The following is a 20,618-nucleotide window of genomic DNA, read 5'->3' as shown; positions in this document are numbered from 1 at the left end:
TCTTCACGCGATCGTGACTTGCAGTATCGCGTCATCGATCAGCTTCCTGGGTCTACGCGGGTCTTTATACTCGTTGCATCGATAGTAGCGTGTGCTGAAAGACCTTGACCCGCGGTAAAGGAAACAGAGGCGATGGTAGAGGAAGTAATAGCGGTCTAGCTAGTTGCTGAACGATAATGGGAGGCCTGGCAAGTCTTCCTGGCCCCGTGCGCGTTAATTACAGGTTGTGTTGTTCGTTACGTGGCTTTTTGATTCTCTTGCAATCCCTGCTCCTGCGGGTTGATCGTCTTTTTAGAGAAGCGGATGCTAGGATTACCCGCTACCTGCTGATCAGGAACGCGTTCCATCGCCGCGCCGCGCCATGCCGTGCCACTCTGCACCGCTCTGCACCGCTCTGCATTGCTCTGCATTGCTCTGCATTGCTCTGCACCGCTCTGCACAGCTCTGAGCCGTCAACGCGTCGAGTGATACGCTGTGCTCCTACCGGCGACTCATTAAGAACAACCCGCAATTAAATATGCTCAGATATCGCCTATTTAGGTCCGTCGTTTCGCGTAGAAATCCTCGAGCCTGCATTGGCCAGCGCTCCGAGTAATTCAACTAGAGTTTGCTCTCGTACGCCTGTAATCGACAGAAATCTTCGTGAACTCCTGTTCGTTTCTCAAGGTGTTAAACCGAACTTCGTTTTCTGCCGGCGATACGCTTATGGAATTAATTAATTATTAGGTTTTCATTCGAAGCCGCATTTATTTGCACGCGCGGCTTCCTTATTGTGCCTCATCTCCGTAACCCTTATTTGCTCTCTGTCTGCTACGCCAGTAGATCCTAATTAACTTAACCCTTTAAACTCGAGGTTATTTTAACTTTGAGTCCGAGATAGTTTTTTTTTTCCAACTTGCAGCGTTCCTCGCGGGACAATTAGGGAAAAGTTGTCTGATATGAGGAGTTGTTCTAATGTGAGACTATCGGTTTATTTTCGTTGCAGATGTCGCAAGTGTCGCATCGGCACTTTGTTGCGTATTAACTCGCATATTTCGTTGTTTCGTTTTTTTCGTTGGCGACTAGATTAATCAAGCGTCGTGGTTAAACATACTTGTAAAATTCCGTTGCGAGAAGTTCTTGAAAATGTACGATTATATTGCAAGTGTCTTAAAAATGGTAGGTGTATAATTATTTTCATAAATGCTATTGTATAGTGCTTTCAATGAAATTTAAGATTTACTTTTTATACAGGATATTTCTTTTATTCTGCAGATTCAAATATCTTCGTTAATTGTGATTATATGAAAAAATATGTCGTAATAAATTTGTTTAGAATTGATGGATTTTACTTTTAAGGTCATTTTTCCAAGTTTTGCAGGTCATCGTCATTTCTTGCATATTAACATCTATTGTTTATAATACAGCATTGTAACGTCTTGATATCAAGACGAATTTAATGACCTACGACACTATGACCTTTAAATGACCTTGAGTAAAATAATTTCGTTAGTTCAAGGCGACCAAACAAATTGCAAAATGTTTCATTTCTATAAGTAATCAATTTATTTATTTTACGATAAGTGTTCAAAATGTTGTCCATTGATTTAAAAGTTTCGCTTGCAAGGTCAATCATCGCTAACGAAATGGTATTGCAAGCATGTGCAATTCTTTCCTTTATATTATTTGGTAGAAACTTTAGTATACACCTGAACCAAAAGTAATCCATTGTTGTACTCAAGGTCATATATCATTTTCTAGTCTGGTAAAGAATGGACTTCCAAACTTAATTTGTATAAACGATGAACAATAAATAATATAGTTAAGTGTGTCATCTTGTTGTCTATAGCGTAATGAATACTAATATTCCCTTGAATAAATGATCAGCAATTAAAAATATTTTTGAATGTGTCATTTTGTAGCTTGGAGAAGGAATGAATTCCAAAATTACTTCGTATAATTGATGGAAAATCATCATTAAAGAGAAAAATTTCATTAAGTGTATCATTTTATAGTCTAGAGCGGAATGAGTTCCAAAATTAGTCTGATTAAATGAGAAACAATAAATAATCTTATTAATTAATAATAATATATATAAATATATATATTATTAATATATAATTATTATATGTTATTATATATATTATTAATTAATTTATTTATTGTTCTTTATTTATTCAAGGTAATTTTTGCATTCGTTCTTCTCCAGACTATAAAACACACTTAATAATATATATATATATATATATATATATATATATATATATATTATAATAATATATAATATATAATATAAATATAATATAATATAATATAATATAATATAATATAATATAATAATATATAAATATATATATTTATATATATAATTAAGTGTGTTTTATAGTCTGGAGAAGAACGAATGCAAACATTACTTTGAATAAATGAAGAACAATAAATAATTTTATTAAATGCATCGTCTTGTAGCCTAGACCGAAACGAACTATAAAATTACTTTGAATAAATAAAGAACGATAAAAAAAATATCGTTAAGTGTGCCATTTCCTTGTCTCGAAGAGAACGAATTCCAAAATTATCACGAATTATTCAAAACGGATAAATAACGTAGTTAACCAAAATATATCACGATGTTATGTTCACCCTGTGTTTCACAAAGCCGCTGAATCGCGTCAACCTAACAACGAGAAGGTTAAAAAGAGCTGGCGTACCGTGGATCGTTGGTAAATCGAATTTCTTCGGAAGAGACGATCTCGGAACCGATGAACCATGTATTTCATGCCATTGCAATTGCCTGAACAATTGCTTCCGGTGAAACCGGCGAGCATGGCGCATCTGCAGCCAATCGTTACCGATACCCGCCGCGACTAATAAAACGTCTGGCATGTCCGCGGGTATTGTTAGTGCCTAACCGGCGCACTTTGTTCCCTTTCGAAGGAATGTGCAGCCGCGTGCACCCTTCTGACGTTGCAACACGGTGCAACTCGCGGGTCCTCGTGACCGGTTTGCTCGAAAGGATCGTGGCGTATTCTCCTGGTTACTGGTATAACCTTGCGATCACCGGCCAACAGAGCAACGCTGACTTGTGAGAATAGTTGGGGTTACGATTTCAAGGCTGGAGAATGCTGCCACTCGGGGAAATTGCCAACGGTTTTGCATTCTTAGGGAAAGAATGCTCTACGATCGTTCGAACGGATGCCAGTTTCTCGTCTCGAAAATACATGTATTTTGCGCTTCTTTTCATATTTGCACTTCTGAGCAAATTGAAGAATTATATTATAATATATGAAGACTCTGATTGCCACGCGAACAACCTTAAAAATTTCATCAAATTGAAGTACTTTATTTATTTCACCAGTTGGCTGTTGCAATCTTCTTGAAAAATTTACAAAGTTTCAGTTATTGTAATAATTCTATGGCGTATGTTTAATTTTCTTCATATGTTGTTTTAATAGAACACTTTTGTAATATTTGTAATTTAATGAAGAATATCAAAGCACATATGTATTCTTCTTAACCAGTTTTTGCCGTGGATACTTATCATGAAGAAATGGCAATATTTTGTGTTATGACGAGTATACTCGTAAAAAACCGGTGAAACAAATTAAAATTGAAAGTTGAGTTGTATGACACCAATTACTTGTGGGATATCCTTACGTTTTACGATTCCTAATAACATTAGGAAAATATAATATAGATTAGCGTGAAAATGAATTTTTTAAAACTACAAAATTTGGTTACAAGATGAAAATATGAAAAATATGTTTGTAAAGATTATGCCGAACAAAAGCCCGATTGTGATTTTATCCTCTCTTCGGTAATTTTCTTATATCATTTTTGTTTACTTTAAACTATTAATTTTGCTGTTTGCAAATGTCAATCATTTATTTTTGTATTAAATGCATAAAGTCCGCAATTTACATTACAGCATCTACGTTCTAGGTGGATTTTACAATTTACAACTAAGTAAACATATAATTTAATTTCAATTTTAGCGCTTTATGAAATTTTCATAGAGAAATAAGCACGAGAACTCAATTATTAGAGTATTGACGATTATTATTAATAACTTACACTAACTTTGTACCAATATATACCAATACACCTTTGTGTATTGATACCATTATGACAAAAAATCGGCGGATTTAACCTAGTATATGGTTTTCAGTCATGGTTTGTGCAGTATTTGTGGCGTGAAATTAAACAGTAACAATTTTATTTACACTTAATACCAATTAAGTAATTTAAAAATGGCAATCAAAATATATCTACTTTCGATAAGATTAAATTAAAAAAAAAGAATCTAAACTCATAACTCAAATTGATGTTTCAAAGCACTAGTCAAAATTATTTTCTTCCATAACTAATTCCACGATGAAATAAAAATATATTTGTTTCTTAGAACATCGTGAAATAGGCAGAATTACGATACTATCGACGTCAACGATTACAAACAACAATATACGTAGTAAATAACAATATACGTAAGTCAATGCATGTAGGATTTACATATTTATCAGAAAAGAACACCGTGAAAACAGATTCTATAGACTCAACAAAATTATGCAACTTGAATCTATAAAAACTACTAATATCAAGCACTTGCGACGAATGTTGAGATGAGAACATTGAATTGTTAAAAACTTCACAATTATAACACAAAACAATTGTTTAAAATAATTACTTTCCACCACAGCTAGGTTCACGATTAAACAAAAGTATACTTTATTTATGAAAATATCGTCATCAGAAAATTCTGTTGTTAACAATCCGCAAAGTCCAGCGATCACCCCGACTTGCCTCGAAGACGTCGTCGACCCAGTCGTCGCAAGAAAAGGTTGAAAGAGAATGGCAGGGGGGGGGGGATAGAGATAGCGAAAAACGCATCAGATTAGTCACTAGACACCGTTGTGTCTGGCCAGTCCGGAAGAAATCGAGAGTGGCTCGACAAGAGAGCTGGGACAAGGTCGTAATCCCGAGGTAGGAAAGGAGAGAAAGCATTTAAGCTGAAATCCACGCGGGCCGGTCGTCGGTTCGCGAAAGTATGGCGGCGCGGTCGGTTGCATAAGCGAACGATCCTAACCCCGGGGCTATGGGCGAGGATCGATTTAATTTTTCGTCCCAGCCTACTTTTTACGGTTTACGATCCGATTTACGAGGATCGTGAGTATAGCACGAAAGGGGCCCCGAGCTCACCGATCGCGCAGATAGAAAGTCGAGATACTACCTACGCTCGTGATATATAATTCGATGTTTATTAGAACAAGCCGATCGTGAGCTTGATTAATGATCGATCCGAATCACCGGCGCTTCGACGCGTCCGTGTTACGAAGTCGCCGCCTATGAGTTGCAACATCTCCTCGTCCGACCGCTTTGTCGCCGGTTTTTTATTGCCGTGCTCCGCGAAAAATCGAGATGCATATCGCTCCTATCGAATCGGTTCGTCGTAAATCCTGCAGACTTTATTGTTTTTGGTATTTTTATCGTGGTCAAATTATTACCGTGCACAGAATTTTATTTCTAGATCGGTGATTATCTGCTTGATAACACTGGTATGAATTTTTTTTTTAATTTATTATTTAACGACGACGTTGAGATTAAACTTGTCATGCGATTCAAACTTCTATTAATTATTTTTAATGGAATATTTGTTATATTTATTTATTATTGTTATATATTGTTATATTTATTATTAAATTTAAATTATATTTATTATTAAATTTAAATTATATTTATTATTTTTATATTGTTATATTTATTATTTTTATATTGTTATATTTATTATTAAATAATTGTTATATTTATTTTAACGTTTAGTTCACTAGAACGTACCAAAGTCAAAAGTTTGGATAATCTTTTTGTCAATAACGATGTTCAATCGTTAACCGTTGAAACATTGTTAACTAGCAATTTTATTTATGCACGTTGGAGGCAATGTAAAGCGAACAGAAAAGAATTCTTCAAATGTACACACAAAAGTATAAATATCGACTGAATCGACTGATCAGTAATTTGATAAATTCATGTTTAAATTTTATTATAGATTAGCTGAATTTATTATTTTATTATTGAATTAATATTCTAAAATTTATATTATACATTTGTGTAACTTTATTACCGAGGAAAGTTTATAACTAAATAAAAGGTACAAATCAATGTCGCACATTTATTGAAATGTCTCAGATAGAATTGGTAACTATTTCGTCCAATTACAGTGAACACAAGAATATTAATCAGGTATGTTGATTGTATACTATACGCAGTGATTAAAATTGTAGCTTACAAATCTGATTTCCTTTTTGAACACAGTGCAAGGACATCGGGATGTGTTCACAAGCCGAGCCACACCTATAATTAATCAATGAAACGGTGACGCTGACAGTTCTGAAATTGAAAGAGGATGTCAGACATTGAAATTTTGGCAGATTACAGGTGTTGAGAGTGTTCTATAGCTTGTCGTCGTTGATGTTCCTTTTCAGTGAATCGGAGCATGACTAACGGATACGTGAAAAATGATCGGATCGATTCATTTGCAAATTATCACGTACCGTGTCATGAATTCTGTTGTTAAATGGCCAGGTGTGAACGACCGTGCCGCAGATTGCGCATGGGATTTAAATCGATCGTTCCTTTAGAAACATCTACTCCGCTTGTTCTGCATAAATGTTGTTAAGAATAATTCACCAAGTTGTAGAAGCAACAACCAGTTTGTTTTGTAATATTACATTTTGTCAAATGAAATGTAATATAATATTATCGGATGCAATTATATATTGTTGTTAATCAATTTAATATATTATTATTATTATTATATATAATATATATATATAATAATATATTAATATTATATTATTGTTGTTAATCAATTTAAGTTCTTGGACAGTCTATCATACTGAATGTTACAACTGTTACAACTAATACTTCATAATAGTTCAAGCTTAATATGTCTGTAGTAATAATTAAGAATATAATTGTTGAAATGAGATTTTTAAAAATTTAATTTAAAGATTTTTAGATTTTTCTGAAATTTTTAAATAAGAAAACTGAAAATTTAATAATTTTGTCACAATAAATGTTTATCTGAAAAGTTGTTTCAAAAAACGAAGGTGTATTGTTGGTAAGAGAGATGACCTAAGTTATAAATATATATTTTGAAAACAATAACATATTTACTTTCGTTTAAAAATTAATAGTGATTATATAGCTATAATAAATGTGTAAGAAAAATGTTTCAAAATATAATTTGATTTACAAATTTTACGCAATACTGAAAAGAAGAAAGTAATGGTTAAATTAAAATCATAAATGCATTAAACCATTAAAATGTACGCAAAACTAACTCCCATCGTTAGTGTATGTATGTATAATAGCACGCTACTGCTAGAATAACTTTCTTACCCTGCGTTGAAATCACCGGGCGCTCCAGTGATTTCAATGTGTGGTAATAGTATGCGCCCACATAATGCTTACATAAATGAGTCGTTCGTGTTTCGTAATACTTCGATTTTTCAAATAGGCTTTGTCAAATTCTGTAAACTTTATAAAATTGTTAACGAATATATTTTCATTCTTTACTTTATTAAGTAACAAGACGTAAATTAATTCTTTGTTCTGAAAACGTTAAGCATACGTAGTTATCACAACAGTAACATAATTATATAGTTACTTGAGTCATAGAAAGATATCTTTGATTATTCTAATATCAATATTACACTTTTGATGCAAAATGTGATCGGAGTCGTTGTAAGAGGAAAGCTTCGCAGTGCGAAATTACTCTTAAACGAATTGCAAACAAAATTTATTGAACTTTTCAGATAAATATTTATTATGACAAAATTATTAAATTTAAATTATTAAAAATTAAATTATTAAATTATTAAATTTCAGCTTTCTCATTTAAAAATTTCAAAAAAATCTAAAAATCTTTAAATTAAATTTTTAAAAATCTCATTTCAACAACAGACATTCGTGAAATTTGTTAGAGTACAAACAAACTTTAGTTTTTCGAAATTGTTTACGTTCGAAGATCGACAAGTATCTCGTCTAAGACAATAAGTAGATATACAAAATGGAATGTAATATTGTACGTATATATGTGTATGTAACTTTTTACAGCAATCATAACTCGGAGACTATAAATTCGGTTGGAATTGTTTTCCGTGGAACTATCACGTCAGTGTTATACCCATCGCTAATAGGAACTCGTTTCACGTTGAACGGTGTCTTCCGTGTGCATAACCGTTCTGAACCAGTGTGTTATGCTTGAAAAACGAGCCAACTATTTCAGTCCGTAATTATGACGTGGAGCTATTCAAGCGAGAGCTTAAAATGACGGAAACCAACGCAGAGACATACGAGTGAACGGAATTCTCGATTACGAGAAGATTGCGCAGAAACGAACGCGCGGCCAAACTACCAGCCTTCAGGTTGATTAATTCCCTTTTAATTAGAAACGAATCGGAACGGCGAACGTGAAACCGCTTAGGAGAAATAGAAATCATTCTACTGAATGATCCCGTACAGTTACGAAGTGACAAATGTAAACCAGAGTAATGTTTTTCGTTCAAATTTTCTTAACAACCTAGCGCGAAGTGAATGTACAAGTAACTCTAATGTATGGCACTTACACACTTATGGTAACATCATAGTAGCAAAATATTCTACATTTATTAACGCTGCGCAGTAACGGCGGTTGGGCATTCACGCGAAGCCCTAGGATTGGGTTCAAACGGACCCATGAGCTCATATATGCAAACATTTTCAACTAAAATTTCGTTGTTATTACTATCATTATTATTATTACCATTTTTATTACTATTATCTTACGGTACTTTTTTTACATTTTTAATTATATAATACAAGAGTATAAAAAATTCGCCCGGAAATTGCATAAATTAATTGTAAGAAACATAAGCTTGGTAAAAACGTGTTATCTTCTTTGGTCATTTTGATAAGTTGCACATAATAAAAAAAACATTCTTCAAATTCTTCTAATGTTTTAAATGAAAGATTTACAACACTATATATTTTCTTTAATTTCAAATATTCTTAGTTAATTTGCCAGAAATTTATAAAGCATGTTAAACGATTATAAGAAACATAGAAATGAAAAATATCAAAGAAGTCTCTTTCTTGTCGACTGTTCTATAAAAATAGTAATACGTGTTTCAGACATAATTTAGTTATGGTATCACTTAGCACCTCTATCTTAGATCCTGTATCTTGAACTATTAACCCTAGAAAGATAACCATATGACAACGTACGTAAAAGATAACCATACGCTTCAGAGGCGCATGCTTTTCTAAGGCGTCAATTTTATACTAACAATGGATATTTATTTAAGTTAATCTAGTCATTTTAAAGGTTTGGCATTATTGTAAAAATAAAATGCATTTATATTATATTTTTTTATATTTTAAGTAATTTTAAACTTAAATCACTAGACCTCTATGAAAAATTAACAAAAATCAACAGTCTTCGCAGGCGCCTCTGCGACGTAGGTTATCTTTCTCGGGTTAATATAAAATAACTAATTATTACTAGCTGTTTGTTTTTCTTGTTTTGCAATCAATGTAAACTAGCTTAAAATTCCGCGCAACGATCTAGTTATCGTATTACGCGGAGAACATTGAAAATTCCGTTACATGTTACAGCTGATCCCTTGCAGGCAAAGACGAGTTGCTACGCAACCGTGCAATCATTGTCTAACAGCTTGTGAATCTTTCGTAGTGAATTGGTGTGAATCGGAAAGTTGCAAGCAAGAAATTAGTTAGCCGGATCGCTCGCGTTCTAATGAACGTTGGTTGAAACGGTGCTTGTTACGTGTCCCGGCGCGCGGCGGAATAATAATTTCCCTCGAACTCGGTAATCCGTTCCAAATCCGCAGTCAGAAGCCGCAACAAAAGTGCGTTGCCTTATCGCGGCTGCAATCCAAGAAAACTGTTCCGCCGTCATGGTTCGCGGACCAGAAACAAGAAGTCGGTTACCTCGAGGAGCGCGATACTTTTCCGGCCGAACAGCTGTCGTCGAGCAGAGTATCTCGAAACGCCCACGCACCGATTGCCAACCGCACAATGGGGCAAGACAATATAAATAGTTCAATCTGTTTTGCGTACGGAGAACGCCGAGCAGTTTATGTACCCAAGCCACATTTTACTTCGCACATTTTTCGCGGGATCACGAGAAAAACTCGCCAGCTCGAATATTCTAGTTTCCATATCGAATTATTTCGAACCAACGAGAGAAATGTTTGCAAAGTGATTTCGTTCTTTCGCGAAGAAATGAAACAGCATTTTTTAATGTTCGGACGCTTAAAATAAATAGCGTTCAGTGATGCAATGTTTTACAATTTTCTGATATTTTTCTGGTAGCTATGATATCTTATGATCGTGGAAATCCTGTTTTTGATCGATGAAATACTGGATCGAGTGCTTTTTAACACCCTTAGGTAGAAAACAAGATTTAACCCTCGGACGACGCATCATATTCACAACTATTCTCAGATTTATTTGTCAGCTTTTTCAAACATATTTTTGTAGATAGTTCGTGTAGACACATTAGCCTTTGCTTTGTTCCTAATGTAAATCTAACTACCGCAACTTGACTAATTAGGTGATCACTTAAATAAATTGGGTCAAAATGACCCGGTAACCGCAGTCCAAAGGTTAATCGTATAATATTGCATTTCAAATAAGACCATTAAAAATTTCAGTCGCATAATTTGGAACAATTTTCGTATTATTCATATTTGTATTTAATAAATTACTGAAAGCTGTAAAAGTTGCAATATGAGAAAATACGAACAAATTTGCTTTTTCAAAGACGTAAAATACTCCGAATCGAATGAAATTCGTGTGTTCTGCAGTCAAAATGGCGTCGATTCTAAACGATAGGAGTACAGTAAATTCTCTCCAATTTTCCTACAACTTAGAAACAAAAATGAACAATCGGCAACTATAAAAATGAACCGCGAATAATCGTGTCTCCTCTTCCCAAATTGTCCATTTTTATTTACAAGCTGATGGAAAATTAGGGAGAATTTGCTGTACCCAAAAATTATTTCAAACATTCTGTGCTATTCTAATAATTGTGACGAAACATAAACTGTGTACTTGGCATCGATTAATGCACCAATTTTCGATTACATAATCAGTTTTACAATCACGGTAATTGACTTCCATGGACACGTAAACATTCAACGGTTATTACAAATTGTTTAATAAACCAGTGTTCGTTGTAAGCGTGCTGTGCCGACGGATCCTTAGAAAATAGTAACAGAAGTTATCTACAATCGAATCCACTGAAGTCGGCATTTAAATTTCTGCGATCTTGATAAATAATCGCGGAACCTTTCAATTAATAGCTTCTTTTCAATCATAATCGTTGCATTTTCGATCCGCAATTTCCCAACGAGTGCACGCTACAATTGTTTACATAACTGCGGGCTACGTAATAAATTTCTAAAACGAGCACGGCCTTATGTTGCCGGTATATAACAAGCATTAGAAAGCAGACTGTAAAACCAACGTAAATGTCAACAATTATGACAGCGCGCACCGTATTAAGAAGAAAAGGATTTTCGTGAATTGATTAAAGTAATTCCATTCCGTTGACCGATATCGTCTCATAAAACACGAGTTTTATTGTCGTAGAATCGGCTGTTTCAATATTTTATTGTTCGCCGGTTGGTGCATAACAGGAAGTATCTAGTTTGAAGTTTCTACTTTGGAAAGTGGAACACTGAGTTTAACACGTTTGCTATATATTCTATGTTCGACAAGTTTCGTTTTCATGCATTGTATTCTTTCAAGAATGTTCGCTGCAGAAAATAATGTTGCATGCGGCAAAATGGTACAATTTTGTAAAATTAAATGTGCTGTGGTTACAATATGCGGTAAGCGTAATGGAATGTGAGTTTTTATAGAAATTGATTCAGATTATACAAATTTACAATAAAATTTTAATGCGAATCTATATAAAATTATATAAAAGTATAGAATTTATAAGTAAATTCATAGGAAAATTAAATCTATTTTTGTTTCATAATGAATTTTATATAATATATAATATATATATATATAATATGTTTTTTGTTTAATCTATTTCTATAACTTCATTTGCATTTACAGAAAATCATTTTGCATTCTGCAACGTTTTTTATTTAATTTAACTAATATATATATATATATATATATATATATATATATATATATATATATATATATATATATATATATTAGTTAAATTAAATAAAAAACGTAAAATAGAATTTAACTAATATATATATATTAGTTATATTAGTTATAAAGTATATATAATATTAGTATAATATTATATATATATATATTAGTAACTTAATAACTAACTAACTATATATTAGTAACTTAATAATTAACTAACTAATATATATATATTAGTTATATTAGTTATAAAGTATATATAATATTAGTATAATATTATATATATATTAGTAACTTCAATATATATATATATATATATATATATATATATATATAAGTTAAATTAAATAAAAAACGTTGCAGAATGCAAAATGATTTTGGATTTAGCAAACGCATACACATTTTGTTTATTGAAAACTCGAAGATCAGTACGAACACAAGTCACGTTCTAACATAATTTCACATGGAAAGTAAGAAATCCATTCACAAGCTAATCTGTTCGAACAATAAGTGAAACTATCCTGTTTAATTCACTGTCCTGTGACCACGCCATTTTCTTTATCCAACCCTCGCAATAGTAACAGTCCTACGTCATTGTATTTCTACACATTATGTACTAACTGGAAGTCTACTGTATTGTATCACAAAAAATCATAACAATCTTAAAAGATATTATCTGATTTTATCGCTTGGTGATTTATTGATGGACAACGGTGCTATTGTTATTGACAAAAATAAGATAAATTTATGTTACTAGACGTTTGGAAATATTCTTAAACTGTGGATTTTACGCATGTATGATGAAAATTAATAGATGCAACCTAACACAGTAGACAGACTAAAAGAATTTATAATAATAAACATATCAGCATTAGCATTTGTGACAGCAATTAATAAGAGAAATTCAGGACAGTAAAGACACCAGAAGAATTTAACAACATTGTTATGTTATTTCCACCTTCCTAGAAATACTAAAACTAACTTGTCAAGTGTGAATATTATTTTAAATTTATTATATATAATAATATATATAATATATATTATTATGAAGAATATTATTTTAAGAATATTATTTTATCCTTTTAACTCAGAATAAAATTCTATTTTCTTGTCACCAACAGTCAAGCATTCAATAAATGTAGGCAAACAATAAATATATACAAATATACAAATACATTACAAATACAAACGTATACAAGGTGTCTCAAAATTATGTTACTGTCATTTGAAGTAACTTTTTCCTGAGCGCGAATGCAATTCGCTACTCTATTTACGAGTTATTAACGAAAAACACTGACCAATGAAAGGTGAGCTCGGTAAGCGCGAGGCAACCGAGCCAATGAGCGAAACTGAGCTTCGACCGCTCGCGACAACGCGGGGAGGGAGACGCTGCGGCGGTGGTGAGGAGGCGTGGCCTTGGCAGCAGATATGTTGCGTTCCGAAGCGTTCCGAGCCCCGTTTTAACACTTTATCGACCGCTAGCCTATTTATCGGCTTTTCGATTGCCAATGTTTATCGATCGCTAGCCTATTAATCGGCTTTTCGATTGCCAATGCTTATCGACCGATAGCCTATTAATCGACTTTTAGCTATCGACGGTTTTCGCTTCTTTACTGTTTTGTTAGTAGCTGACCTCCTGTATGCTGACCTCCCCATATCCTTATGAATTATAATTATAATAATTATATTATTATTTATTATTATTTTTAAAGGAATAAGCACAACACAATGAATAGCGAAAATTTAGCCGGTACTGGGAGCAAATGCGCGCGCGACTAAGCCAGTCCTTACTGAGTGGCAGCCTCAACCACGACCGGACGATAAAGTGTTAAGAGATACCGAATGTCAACGTTACCCGCTGTAACTTCTGTAAATTCTGTTACTTTCGGTTGAGCCAGGATAAATCCGGCACTGTATACCGAGAGTTAAACGGCGATTCTAACCGGAACGGATCCGAGTATTCCGGGAGATAGAGAAAGTTCGGTACCTCTGTACTGAAAACGCACATAAATTCCGGCGGTCCATATATTTCAATTACATATTAAAGAAACGATCGTACCGCGAGTGGCCGATGTAACAAGAACTTTCCGGGTGTTGTCTCTTCATAAAGGATACTTCCTTGGCAGCTCGTTCTCAGGCTCGTGCATAATCCTCCATATTACCACGGATAAATGCATTACACTGCGATGGAAACTTCCGCGACTACACTTTCCAGGGAATGCGGGGTTTCGAACGGTATTGTAAAGACGTTCCCCTCATTCCCAAACTCCTCGGCTGGAATGAGTATCGCCGTCGCGTAACAGGCGTAACGTCGCCGCGTGAAAGGTGGATTCTTTTTTCCACAATAACTGTGGGACCAGGAAGCCGATGGATGACTAGGAAGAGACACGGTCGACGCGTTTTAATGCGTGTTTATTCGGTGGCTGATCGACGTTTATGATTCGCCTGCTTATTAGCATCGCTCAGCCGTGGGTGTCCGCGCGGATGCTCATTTTCGAAACTCAGCTAACCTGTTTTGTAATCCGGACGCTTGCGTCAGAGCTGCGCCGGCTCCAGAAAGTCTTTTACGATTCTCGACGAATCGTCGATAATTCCGTGGCTCTAACGCAAAGCGCTGAATGTCATAATTCCGAAAAATTTAAGTCTATGCATTAGCATTCGAACGACGAACCTACTTAACAAACATATAACTCATTAGCATGCTTAGGCTCATTTATCATTTTATTTGTTGATTTTTGCCAACGCAATTTTTAAGATACTTCTTCTGGACACGTTAGTTTGTCTGTAAACCTTGATGAAAGTATTGAAGCATAAAAGCATAAAAGCAAATGAGATAGGCTGAAGGACATCAAAAAGCAAAGAAACACTACTAACGCGAGTAATTAATGATCAGAACTTCAAGAGACAATATCTCAAAAGTGAAAAGCTTTTCACTTCAAATTAATCCGTTTGTAGATCATATTCATCTCTCTTGTAATCAAAATAACTCTTTTGCAAATAAGATTAACTCTTTTACAAATCTCATTTACTTATTTGCTATAATTTATTGTCTATATTATCTGCTACCTTATTTGCTATAATTTATTGTCTATATTATCTGCTACCTTATTTGCTATAATTTATTGTCTATATTATCTGTTACCTTATTTGCTATAATTTATTGTCTATATTATCTGCTACCTTATTTGCTATAATTTATCGTCTATATTATCTGCTACCTTATTTGCTATAATTTATTGTCTATATTATTTGCTACCTTATTTGCTATAATTTATTATTTGATAATAAAATTCACAATTTTAATTATTTGTAATGTTTACATTATTTTATACTAAGTATACGAATTCGTATTAAATTGCAAACTTGAATAAAAGGCGGCTAATTGTGATCTGAAAAGATATTGGAACACTTTTTTCATGACTGATCCTTTAGATAGATTTGAACAAATGAAGTATTTTAGTTTTTACTTACAATGTAGCTTTAAATTATACGTAAAACTTAGAATAGTCCAGATATTGTTTACCATTTAAAAAAGCGTTTTGCTTGGCCTTGATTCGCACATATCATGAATGCACAAAGGTTCAGTGAAGATAATACAAGATTGAATATAACAATGCTGAAAATGCATACAAGATTTTATGTAAAATGAAAATTATCATATTCTTGAATAGGTATCTAATATTCATTCTTGCTTAATGAGACTATTCATTGTGGTAATAAGCTTCTATCTAATTGCTTCTTTTTCAATTAGTATGTAAATATCTGCCGTAAAACTTCGTATTTCTTCGCGATTTTTTCAATTTGCATATGATCGTAATTATTTATTACATCCTTGAATGACGATGACTGGTTCATTTAACCAAACCTTTTAGAGAGATTATAAATCCTTTACAAAGATGAACAAACTCTAAAGTTGATTTTCTCGAAAATGGAGCTTCGGGTAAAAAAATATAACAAATTTTTTTCTTATTTTCTTCACGTAGAATCCCCCCCCCCCCCTGCTCGGTTGTACTAGGAATTCCGGCCCACCCCGTGTATTCGAAACAATCCGAATAATGCCTAATTCTGTTTTGGCCCAATTATGCGTACAAACCACTGACATAAATAACAATCCAAATCAGCCTAAGCATCGCGAACTATACAATAATAACAGCGAGAAACGTTCAGTTGCCGCAGTACCATTGTCGCCTGTAGGATCAGAAAGATGAAAAAGACCGGATAAACATTGCGAAAACCTGTTATGTCGCGGGCTCGGTGCTATATTAAGACTCGTTCTCCAAAAATACCCGCGAGAATACAAAGAGAATACAAAGACGTTGCTGGACAAGGTTTCCCTGACACTTTCGCGGCACCGGCTACCGAGAAATTGCCCGGCTCTTTTTGCGATCCATTTGCGAAACCATTAATTCCGAAAGATCACGCTTGCCCGTAACAAACATGCTCGATCCGGCCCGGCCCGGCCCGGCGCGGCCCGAGCAGGCTCAACCAGGCCCGAGCGTGCGCGATATAAAGGAAAAACGTAAGGGTGAACTTTTCAGGGAGTAGCAATTTGCCGACGTTGATCGTTATTTATCGCGGATCCCTCGTTATGGAAGAAAGGAGAGAATGGAATTTGCATTCGAAATTGCCGACGCCGCGTTTCGCGCTCTCGCATCTTTGGAACGGGGACCGGTATCCGTCGGCCGAAGGCTGCCTTACGTAACCATAAGCACGTTGAACAGTGGTCAGGGACCGGTCATCCGCGTTGGCACGTTGACACTTTCCATTTATATCTCGTCATGTCCGCGGAGATTCGCCGAATGAAGGCGAGGGGGGAAGATCAGCTCCAAGACAAATTGAAGGTGTCAAGGTGGATGGGAATACGGTCCATGGCTGATGCATCGAGAGTGAAACTTCTCTCGTTTCGTCGCGTCGCGTCGGGCAATTTGAACCTGTCTGGAAATAGGGTCAAATTAGCCTCGCAATAATGAAAGATAGGAGTTGTTCGGTGCTTTTTACTTTCGATTCGATATGGGACGCCGGCACTCCGTGACGGCTGATTGAACTAGGGATTGAAAACGTTCCGAAAATAACCATATCAAGCTGATGTACAGGGTGTCCCGTGTAGCACGTGGGACACGAATAGATTCTGTACATGAAAACGATGAAGAAAGTTCGTGCGAACATATGTTCAATTCGAATTTGTTTTCGAATTATAGGCGGTTTCTCTTTTAAGGGAGAGACGCTATCGTGTGGCGTCAAGAAATAAGTAAAGATTAGGAATTCTTTTGTATTCTCTTAAAATTTTGAACGTGCTGGATCTTATGTCAAAGCGATACCTCGAAATTTGAACGTTTAGAGATTGAAGGTGAAATTTGAAAAATCTTCATCGCAGAGAAAAGTTGCTATAAAACTTCTTTTACGTTTTCCTCGAAACTATTGGGTTGGCAACTAAGTAATTGCCGATTTGTTCAATGAAATAAACAATTTTTTCTTACTTGGAATGAAGTTTAATCTGTAATGTATTTTCCATTTTGTTCGATGACCTTTTGCCATCTCTCTGACAACTTGAAAATTCCACGCTCGTAGAAAGTCTGATCCTTTTCGGCCAAAAGACTGAGTTAAGTGAGATTTCACAGCGGCATCATCATTAAAAGTTTTACCACGAAGGGAGTTGTCCAGGGATCGAAATAAGTGGTAATCCGATGGCGCGAGATTAGGGCTATGTGGTGGGTGTAACATCAATTCCCAAGCAATATCCATCAATTTTTGCCGAGTGGACAAAGACGTGTGCGGCCTAGCATTGTCCTGCTGGAAAATGACACCTTTACGATTGACCAATTCTGGTCGCTTTTCCTTGACCGCTGCATTCAATTTGTCCAGTTGCTAACATTCACGGCTAATAAAAAATAACATAATAATAATAATAATAATTTTATAATATAACATTTACGGATATCATAAAAATGGGAGTGAGAGACATCTATAAGTGAAATCGGCAATTACTTAGTTGCCAACCCAATACACTGTTCAACCTAGCCGTCACAAAATCGATTGTACTTCGAATTTCATGTAAATATTCCGCATAAAATGTTCTACAACGTAGCGCACAATTTTTTGTTTATACATGTCAATTATTTATTGTTTTACAAGCATGCCAATGCTGTCACAAAATGTCTAATCGAAACAGTAAGACGAGTGTAATGGTAACAGAAAGATCAGTTACTCCTTTCCGACAATTATACTCGTCGCACACGAGTAAAGGGTTAAATACTGTAGACTGGTTGTATCACCTGTTCGTGCCTATGAAAAATCTCTAAAATCCGCAATGAAATAACAACAACCGACTGCTTTCTATAATCGAATCCCATCGCCGTGTTCCAACCGCATAAATAAAATTGATTAGAGATCATTAAACGAATAGACGCGATGAAATTTCAGGTCAACGTCCCGGATCCATAAATTCTCTATTCACTTGATCACTCGATATGCATAGTCAATCGTAATCCCGAGATTGCTACGAGATTGCGATCAAAGATGCCCGATTAAAATCCAATTCGAGCGCTCGATTCTGTCATCTATCGCTTCCGTATGGTCTCGAAATCGCGTTCAGTAAGCCGCGATTGAAAAGTAACCGGTTATGAGTTTCAGTTTCAATTTCTAATCCGACTTCCTGCTTTTAACACTGACACGCTACCGAGGTAGCATCAATTGCGCGCTTCTGCGCGTACGCGTGTAAGTGCACGGTGTTGTACGTACACGCATTAGGAGAAAGAGAGAGAGAGAGAGAGAGAGAGAGAGAGAGAGAGAGAAGAACGCGCGTTACGCTGCGTGAAAGTTACCGGCTGGAATTCATTCTTACTTCCAGTCTGCGCTGACCTCCGAGATAATGAGAGTGATCTGAATAGTCTGGATCGGTATGTATTTGGCAATGTTTGCCTAATTAGTATCGCAATACCCCAATTCCTTTTTTTCTCCCATTTCATTTCCCGCATCGATTAGCATACGACTCCAACGTTCCTCCTTGCGTAATTCTGCGACCGGCGTAATTGGTTAGCATTGCGCTCGAAAGGTTACCGATACAATCGTGTCCATGAAAATATACGGTGGCTCCGAAAAGTATTTGCACGCTGGACGTTTTATTCTTCAGAATGCGTCGACGATCGAAATATCGCTAGAATTTCGTGAAATGGACCGATATGTTTGGAATTGAGAATCTATATATCGCATTTTTATTGAATAGAATAGAATATTGATTTTAATAATAAATTGAACTTTAAAATATCGCATTTTATGGTGTCTCTCAATTATGGTACTTCCGGGAAATGAGGGATTCCTGAGGTCATTCGAAGCAACTTTCTCCTTTACAAAAATTTTCTCCGAGGCATCGTTCACGAGTTATTCACGAGAAACACTGACCAATGAGAAGCGAGATCAGCTGGCGCTAGGAGCTGGCCCTAGCGAGATCGCTAGGTGGCCGAGCCAATGAGCGGACGAAGCCCAGTTCCGCTCATTGGCTCGGCCGTCTCGCGCCAGCTGATCTCGCCTCCCATTGGTCACTGTTTTTCGTTATTAACTCGTAAACAAAACCGCGGATTGCAATTTCGCTGAGGAAAAAGTTACTTCAAATGACCTCAGGAATCTCTCATTTCCCGGAAGTACAATAATTTTAGGACGCCCTTTATACAAGAATTTCTGTTCTCACACGATAAATATGTTCCAGAGAAAATCGTAAATGTATCAATAATATAATCGTAAAAAGGACATCGTGTACATACGTGGAAATATATTTTTATTATATTTGGATTGGTTATATTGTTTTCACGCATACAAACTCAATGTCACATTATATTCTCGAAAGTGTGGTCAATTTCTTCATTGAATATATATATCACGCAAGAAACCAAGATCGAACTTTTTTACAAGAAGATTGTGTGTACTATCTTAAATACATCTAAAAAGTTACCGTTAATGAAAATAATTCACCTTCGAATTTAGATCGAATAACTTTTTCATCCGTATTAAATTTAATGAAATCGTGTAAAAAAGAAATTAAATTTATTTTTCTAGACTTGAATTGAATTTATTTTTTAGTGTAGCACATTCAACAAACTGAATGTTACTACGACGTTTAGAATGCAAACGGGTTTCGATTGCATTAATTAAATAACTTTGATATTATATGGGTATTTTTGAGGTTGATATTCGACGCTTAACGCGTTCATCAGCAATTCGTTCTGTTTTGGAGGAGAAAAATGGTATAAATATCTCATCGGTACATCGGCAAGCGCTTTCCAAATAAATCGCTACGTCCAAATATCTTCACTAATGAAATGTACAACGTTTTCGGCGCGAAGATAAAGAAGTTTCTCCGGTTTCCAACACAAGGATAAGAAATCGTGGGGCTCGTGGCATCAATTTCCATACAACCGTGCCTATTTTTATAATTCATCCAATTCGTGATTGGAGATCGTTTGAATATG

The 20,618-nt window shown here is 35.1% G+C and overlaps 1 protein-coding gene across 3 annotated transcripts in view; it reads left to right on the top strand.

Annotated features, from left to right (window-relative positions):
- The window catches only part of LOC117224889 (uncharacterized), a 119,088-nt gene that overhangs the window by 77,219 nt on the left and 21,251 nt on the right, over positions 1-20,618 (top strand). The gene's annotated exons all lie outside the window — the stretch shown is intronic.

This window comes from Megalopta genalis, chromosome 13 (genome assembly GCF_051020955.1).
Source record: "Megalopta genalis isolate 19385.01 chromosome 13, iyMegGena1_principal, whole genome shotgun sequence".
Lineage (NCBI taxonomy): Eukaryota > Metazoa > Arthropoda > Insecta > Hymenoptera > Halictidae > Megalopta > Megalopta genalis.
Note: the sequence above shows the minus strand (reverse complement) of the source record. Positions and strands in the feature narration are given on the sequence as shown.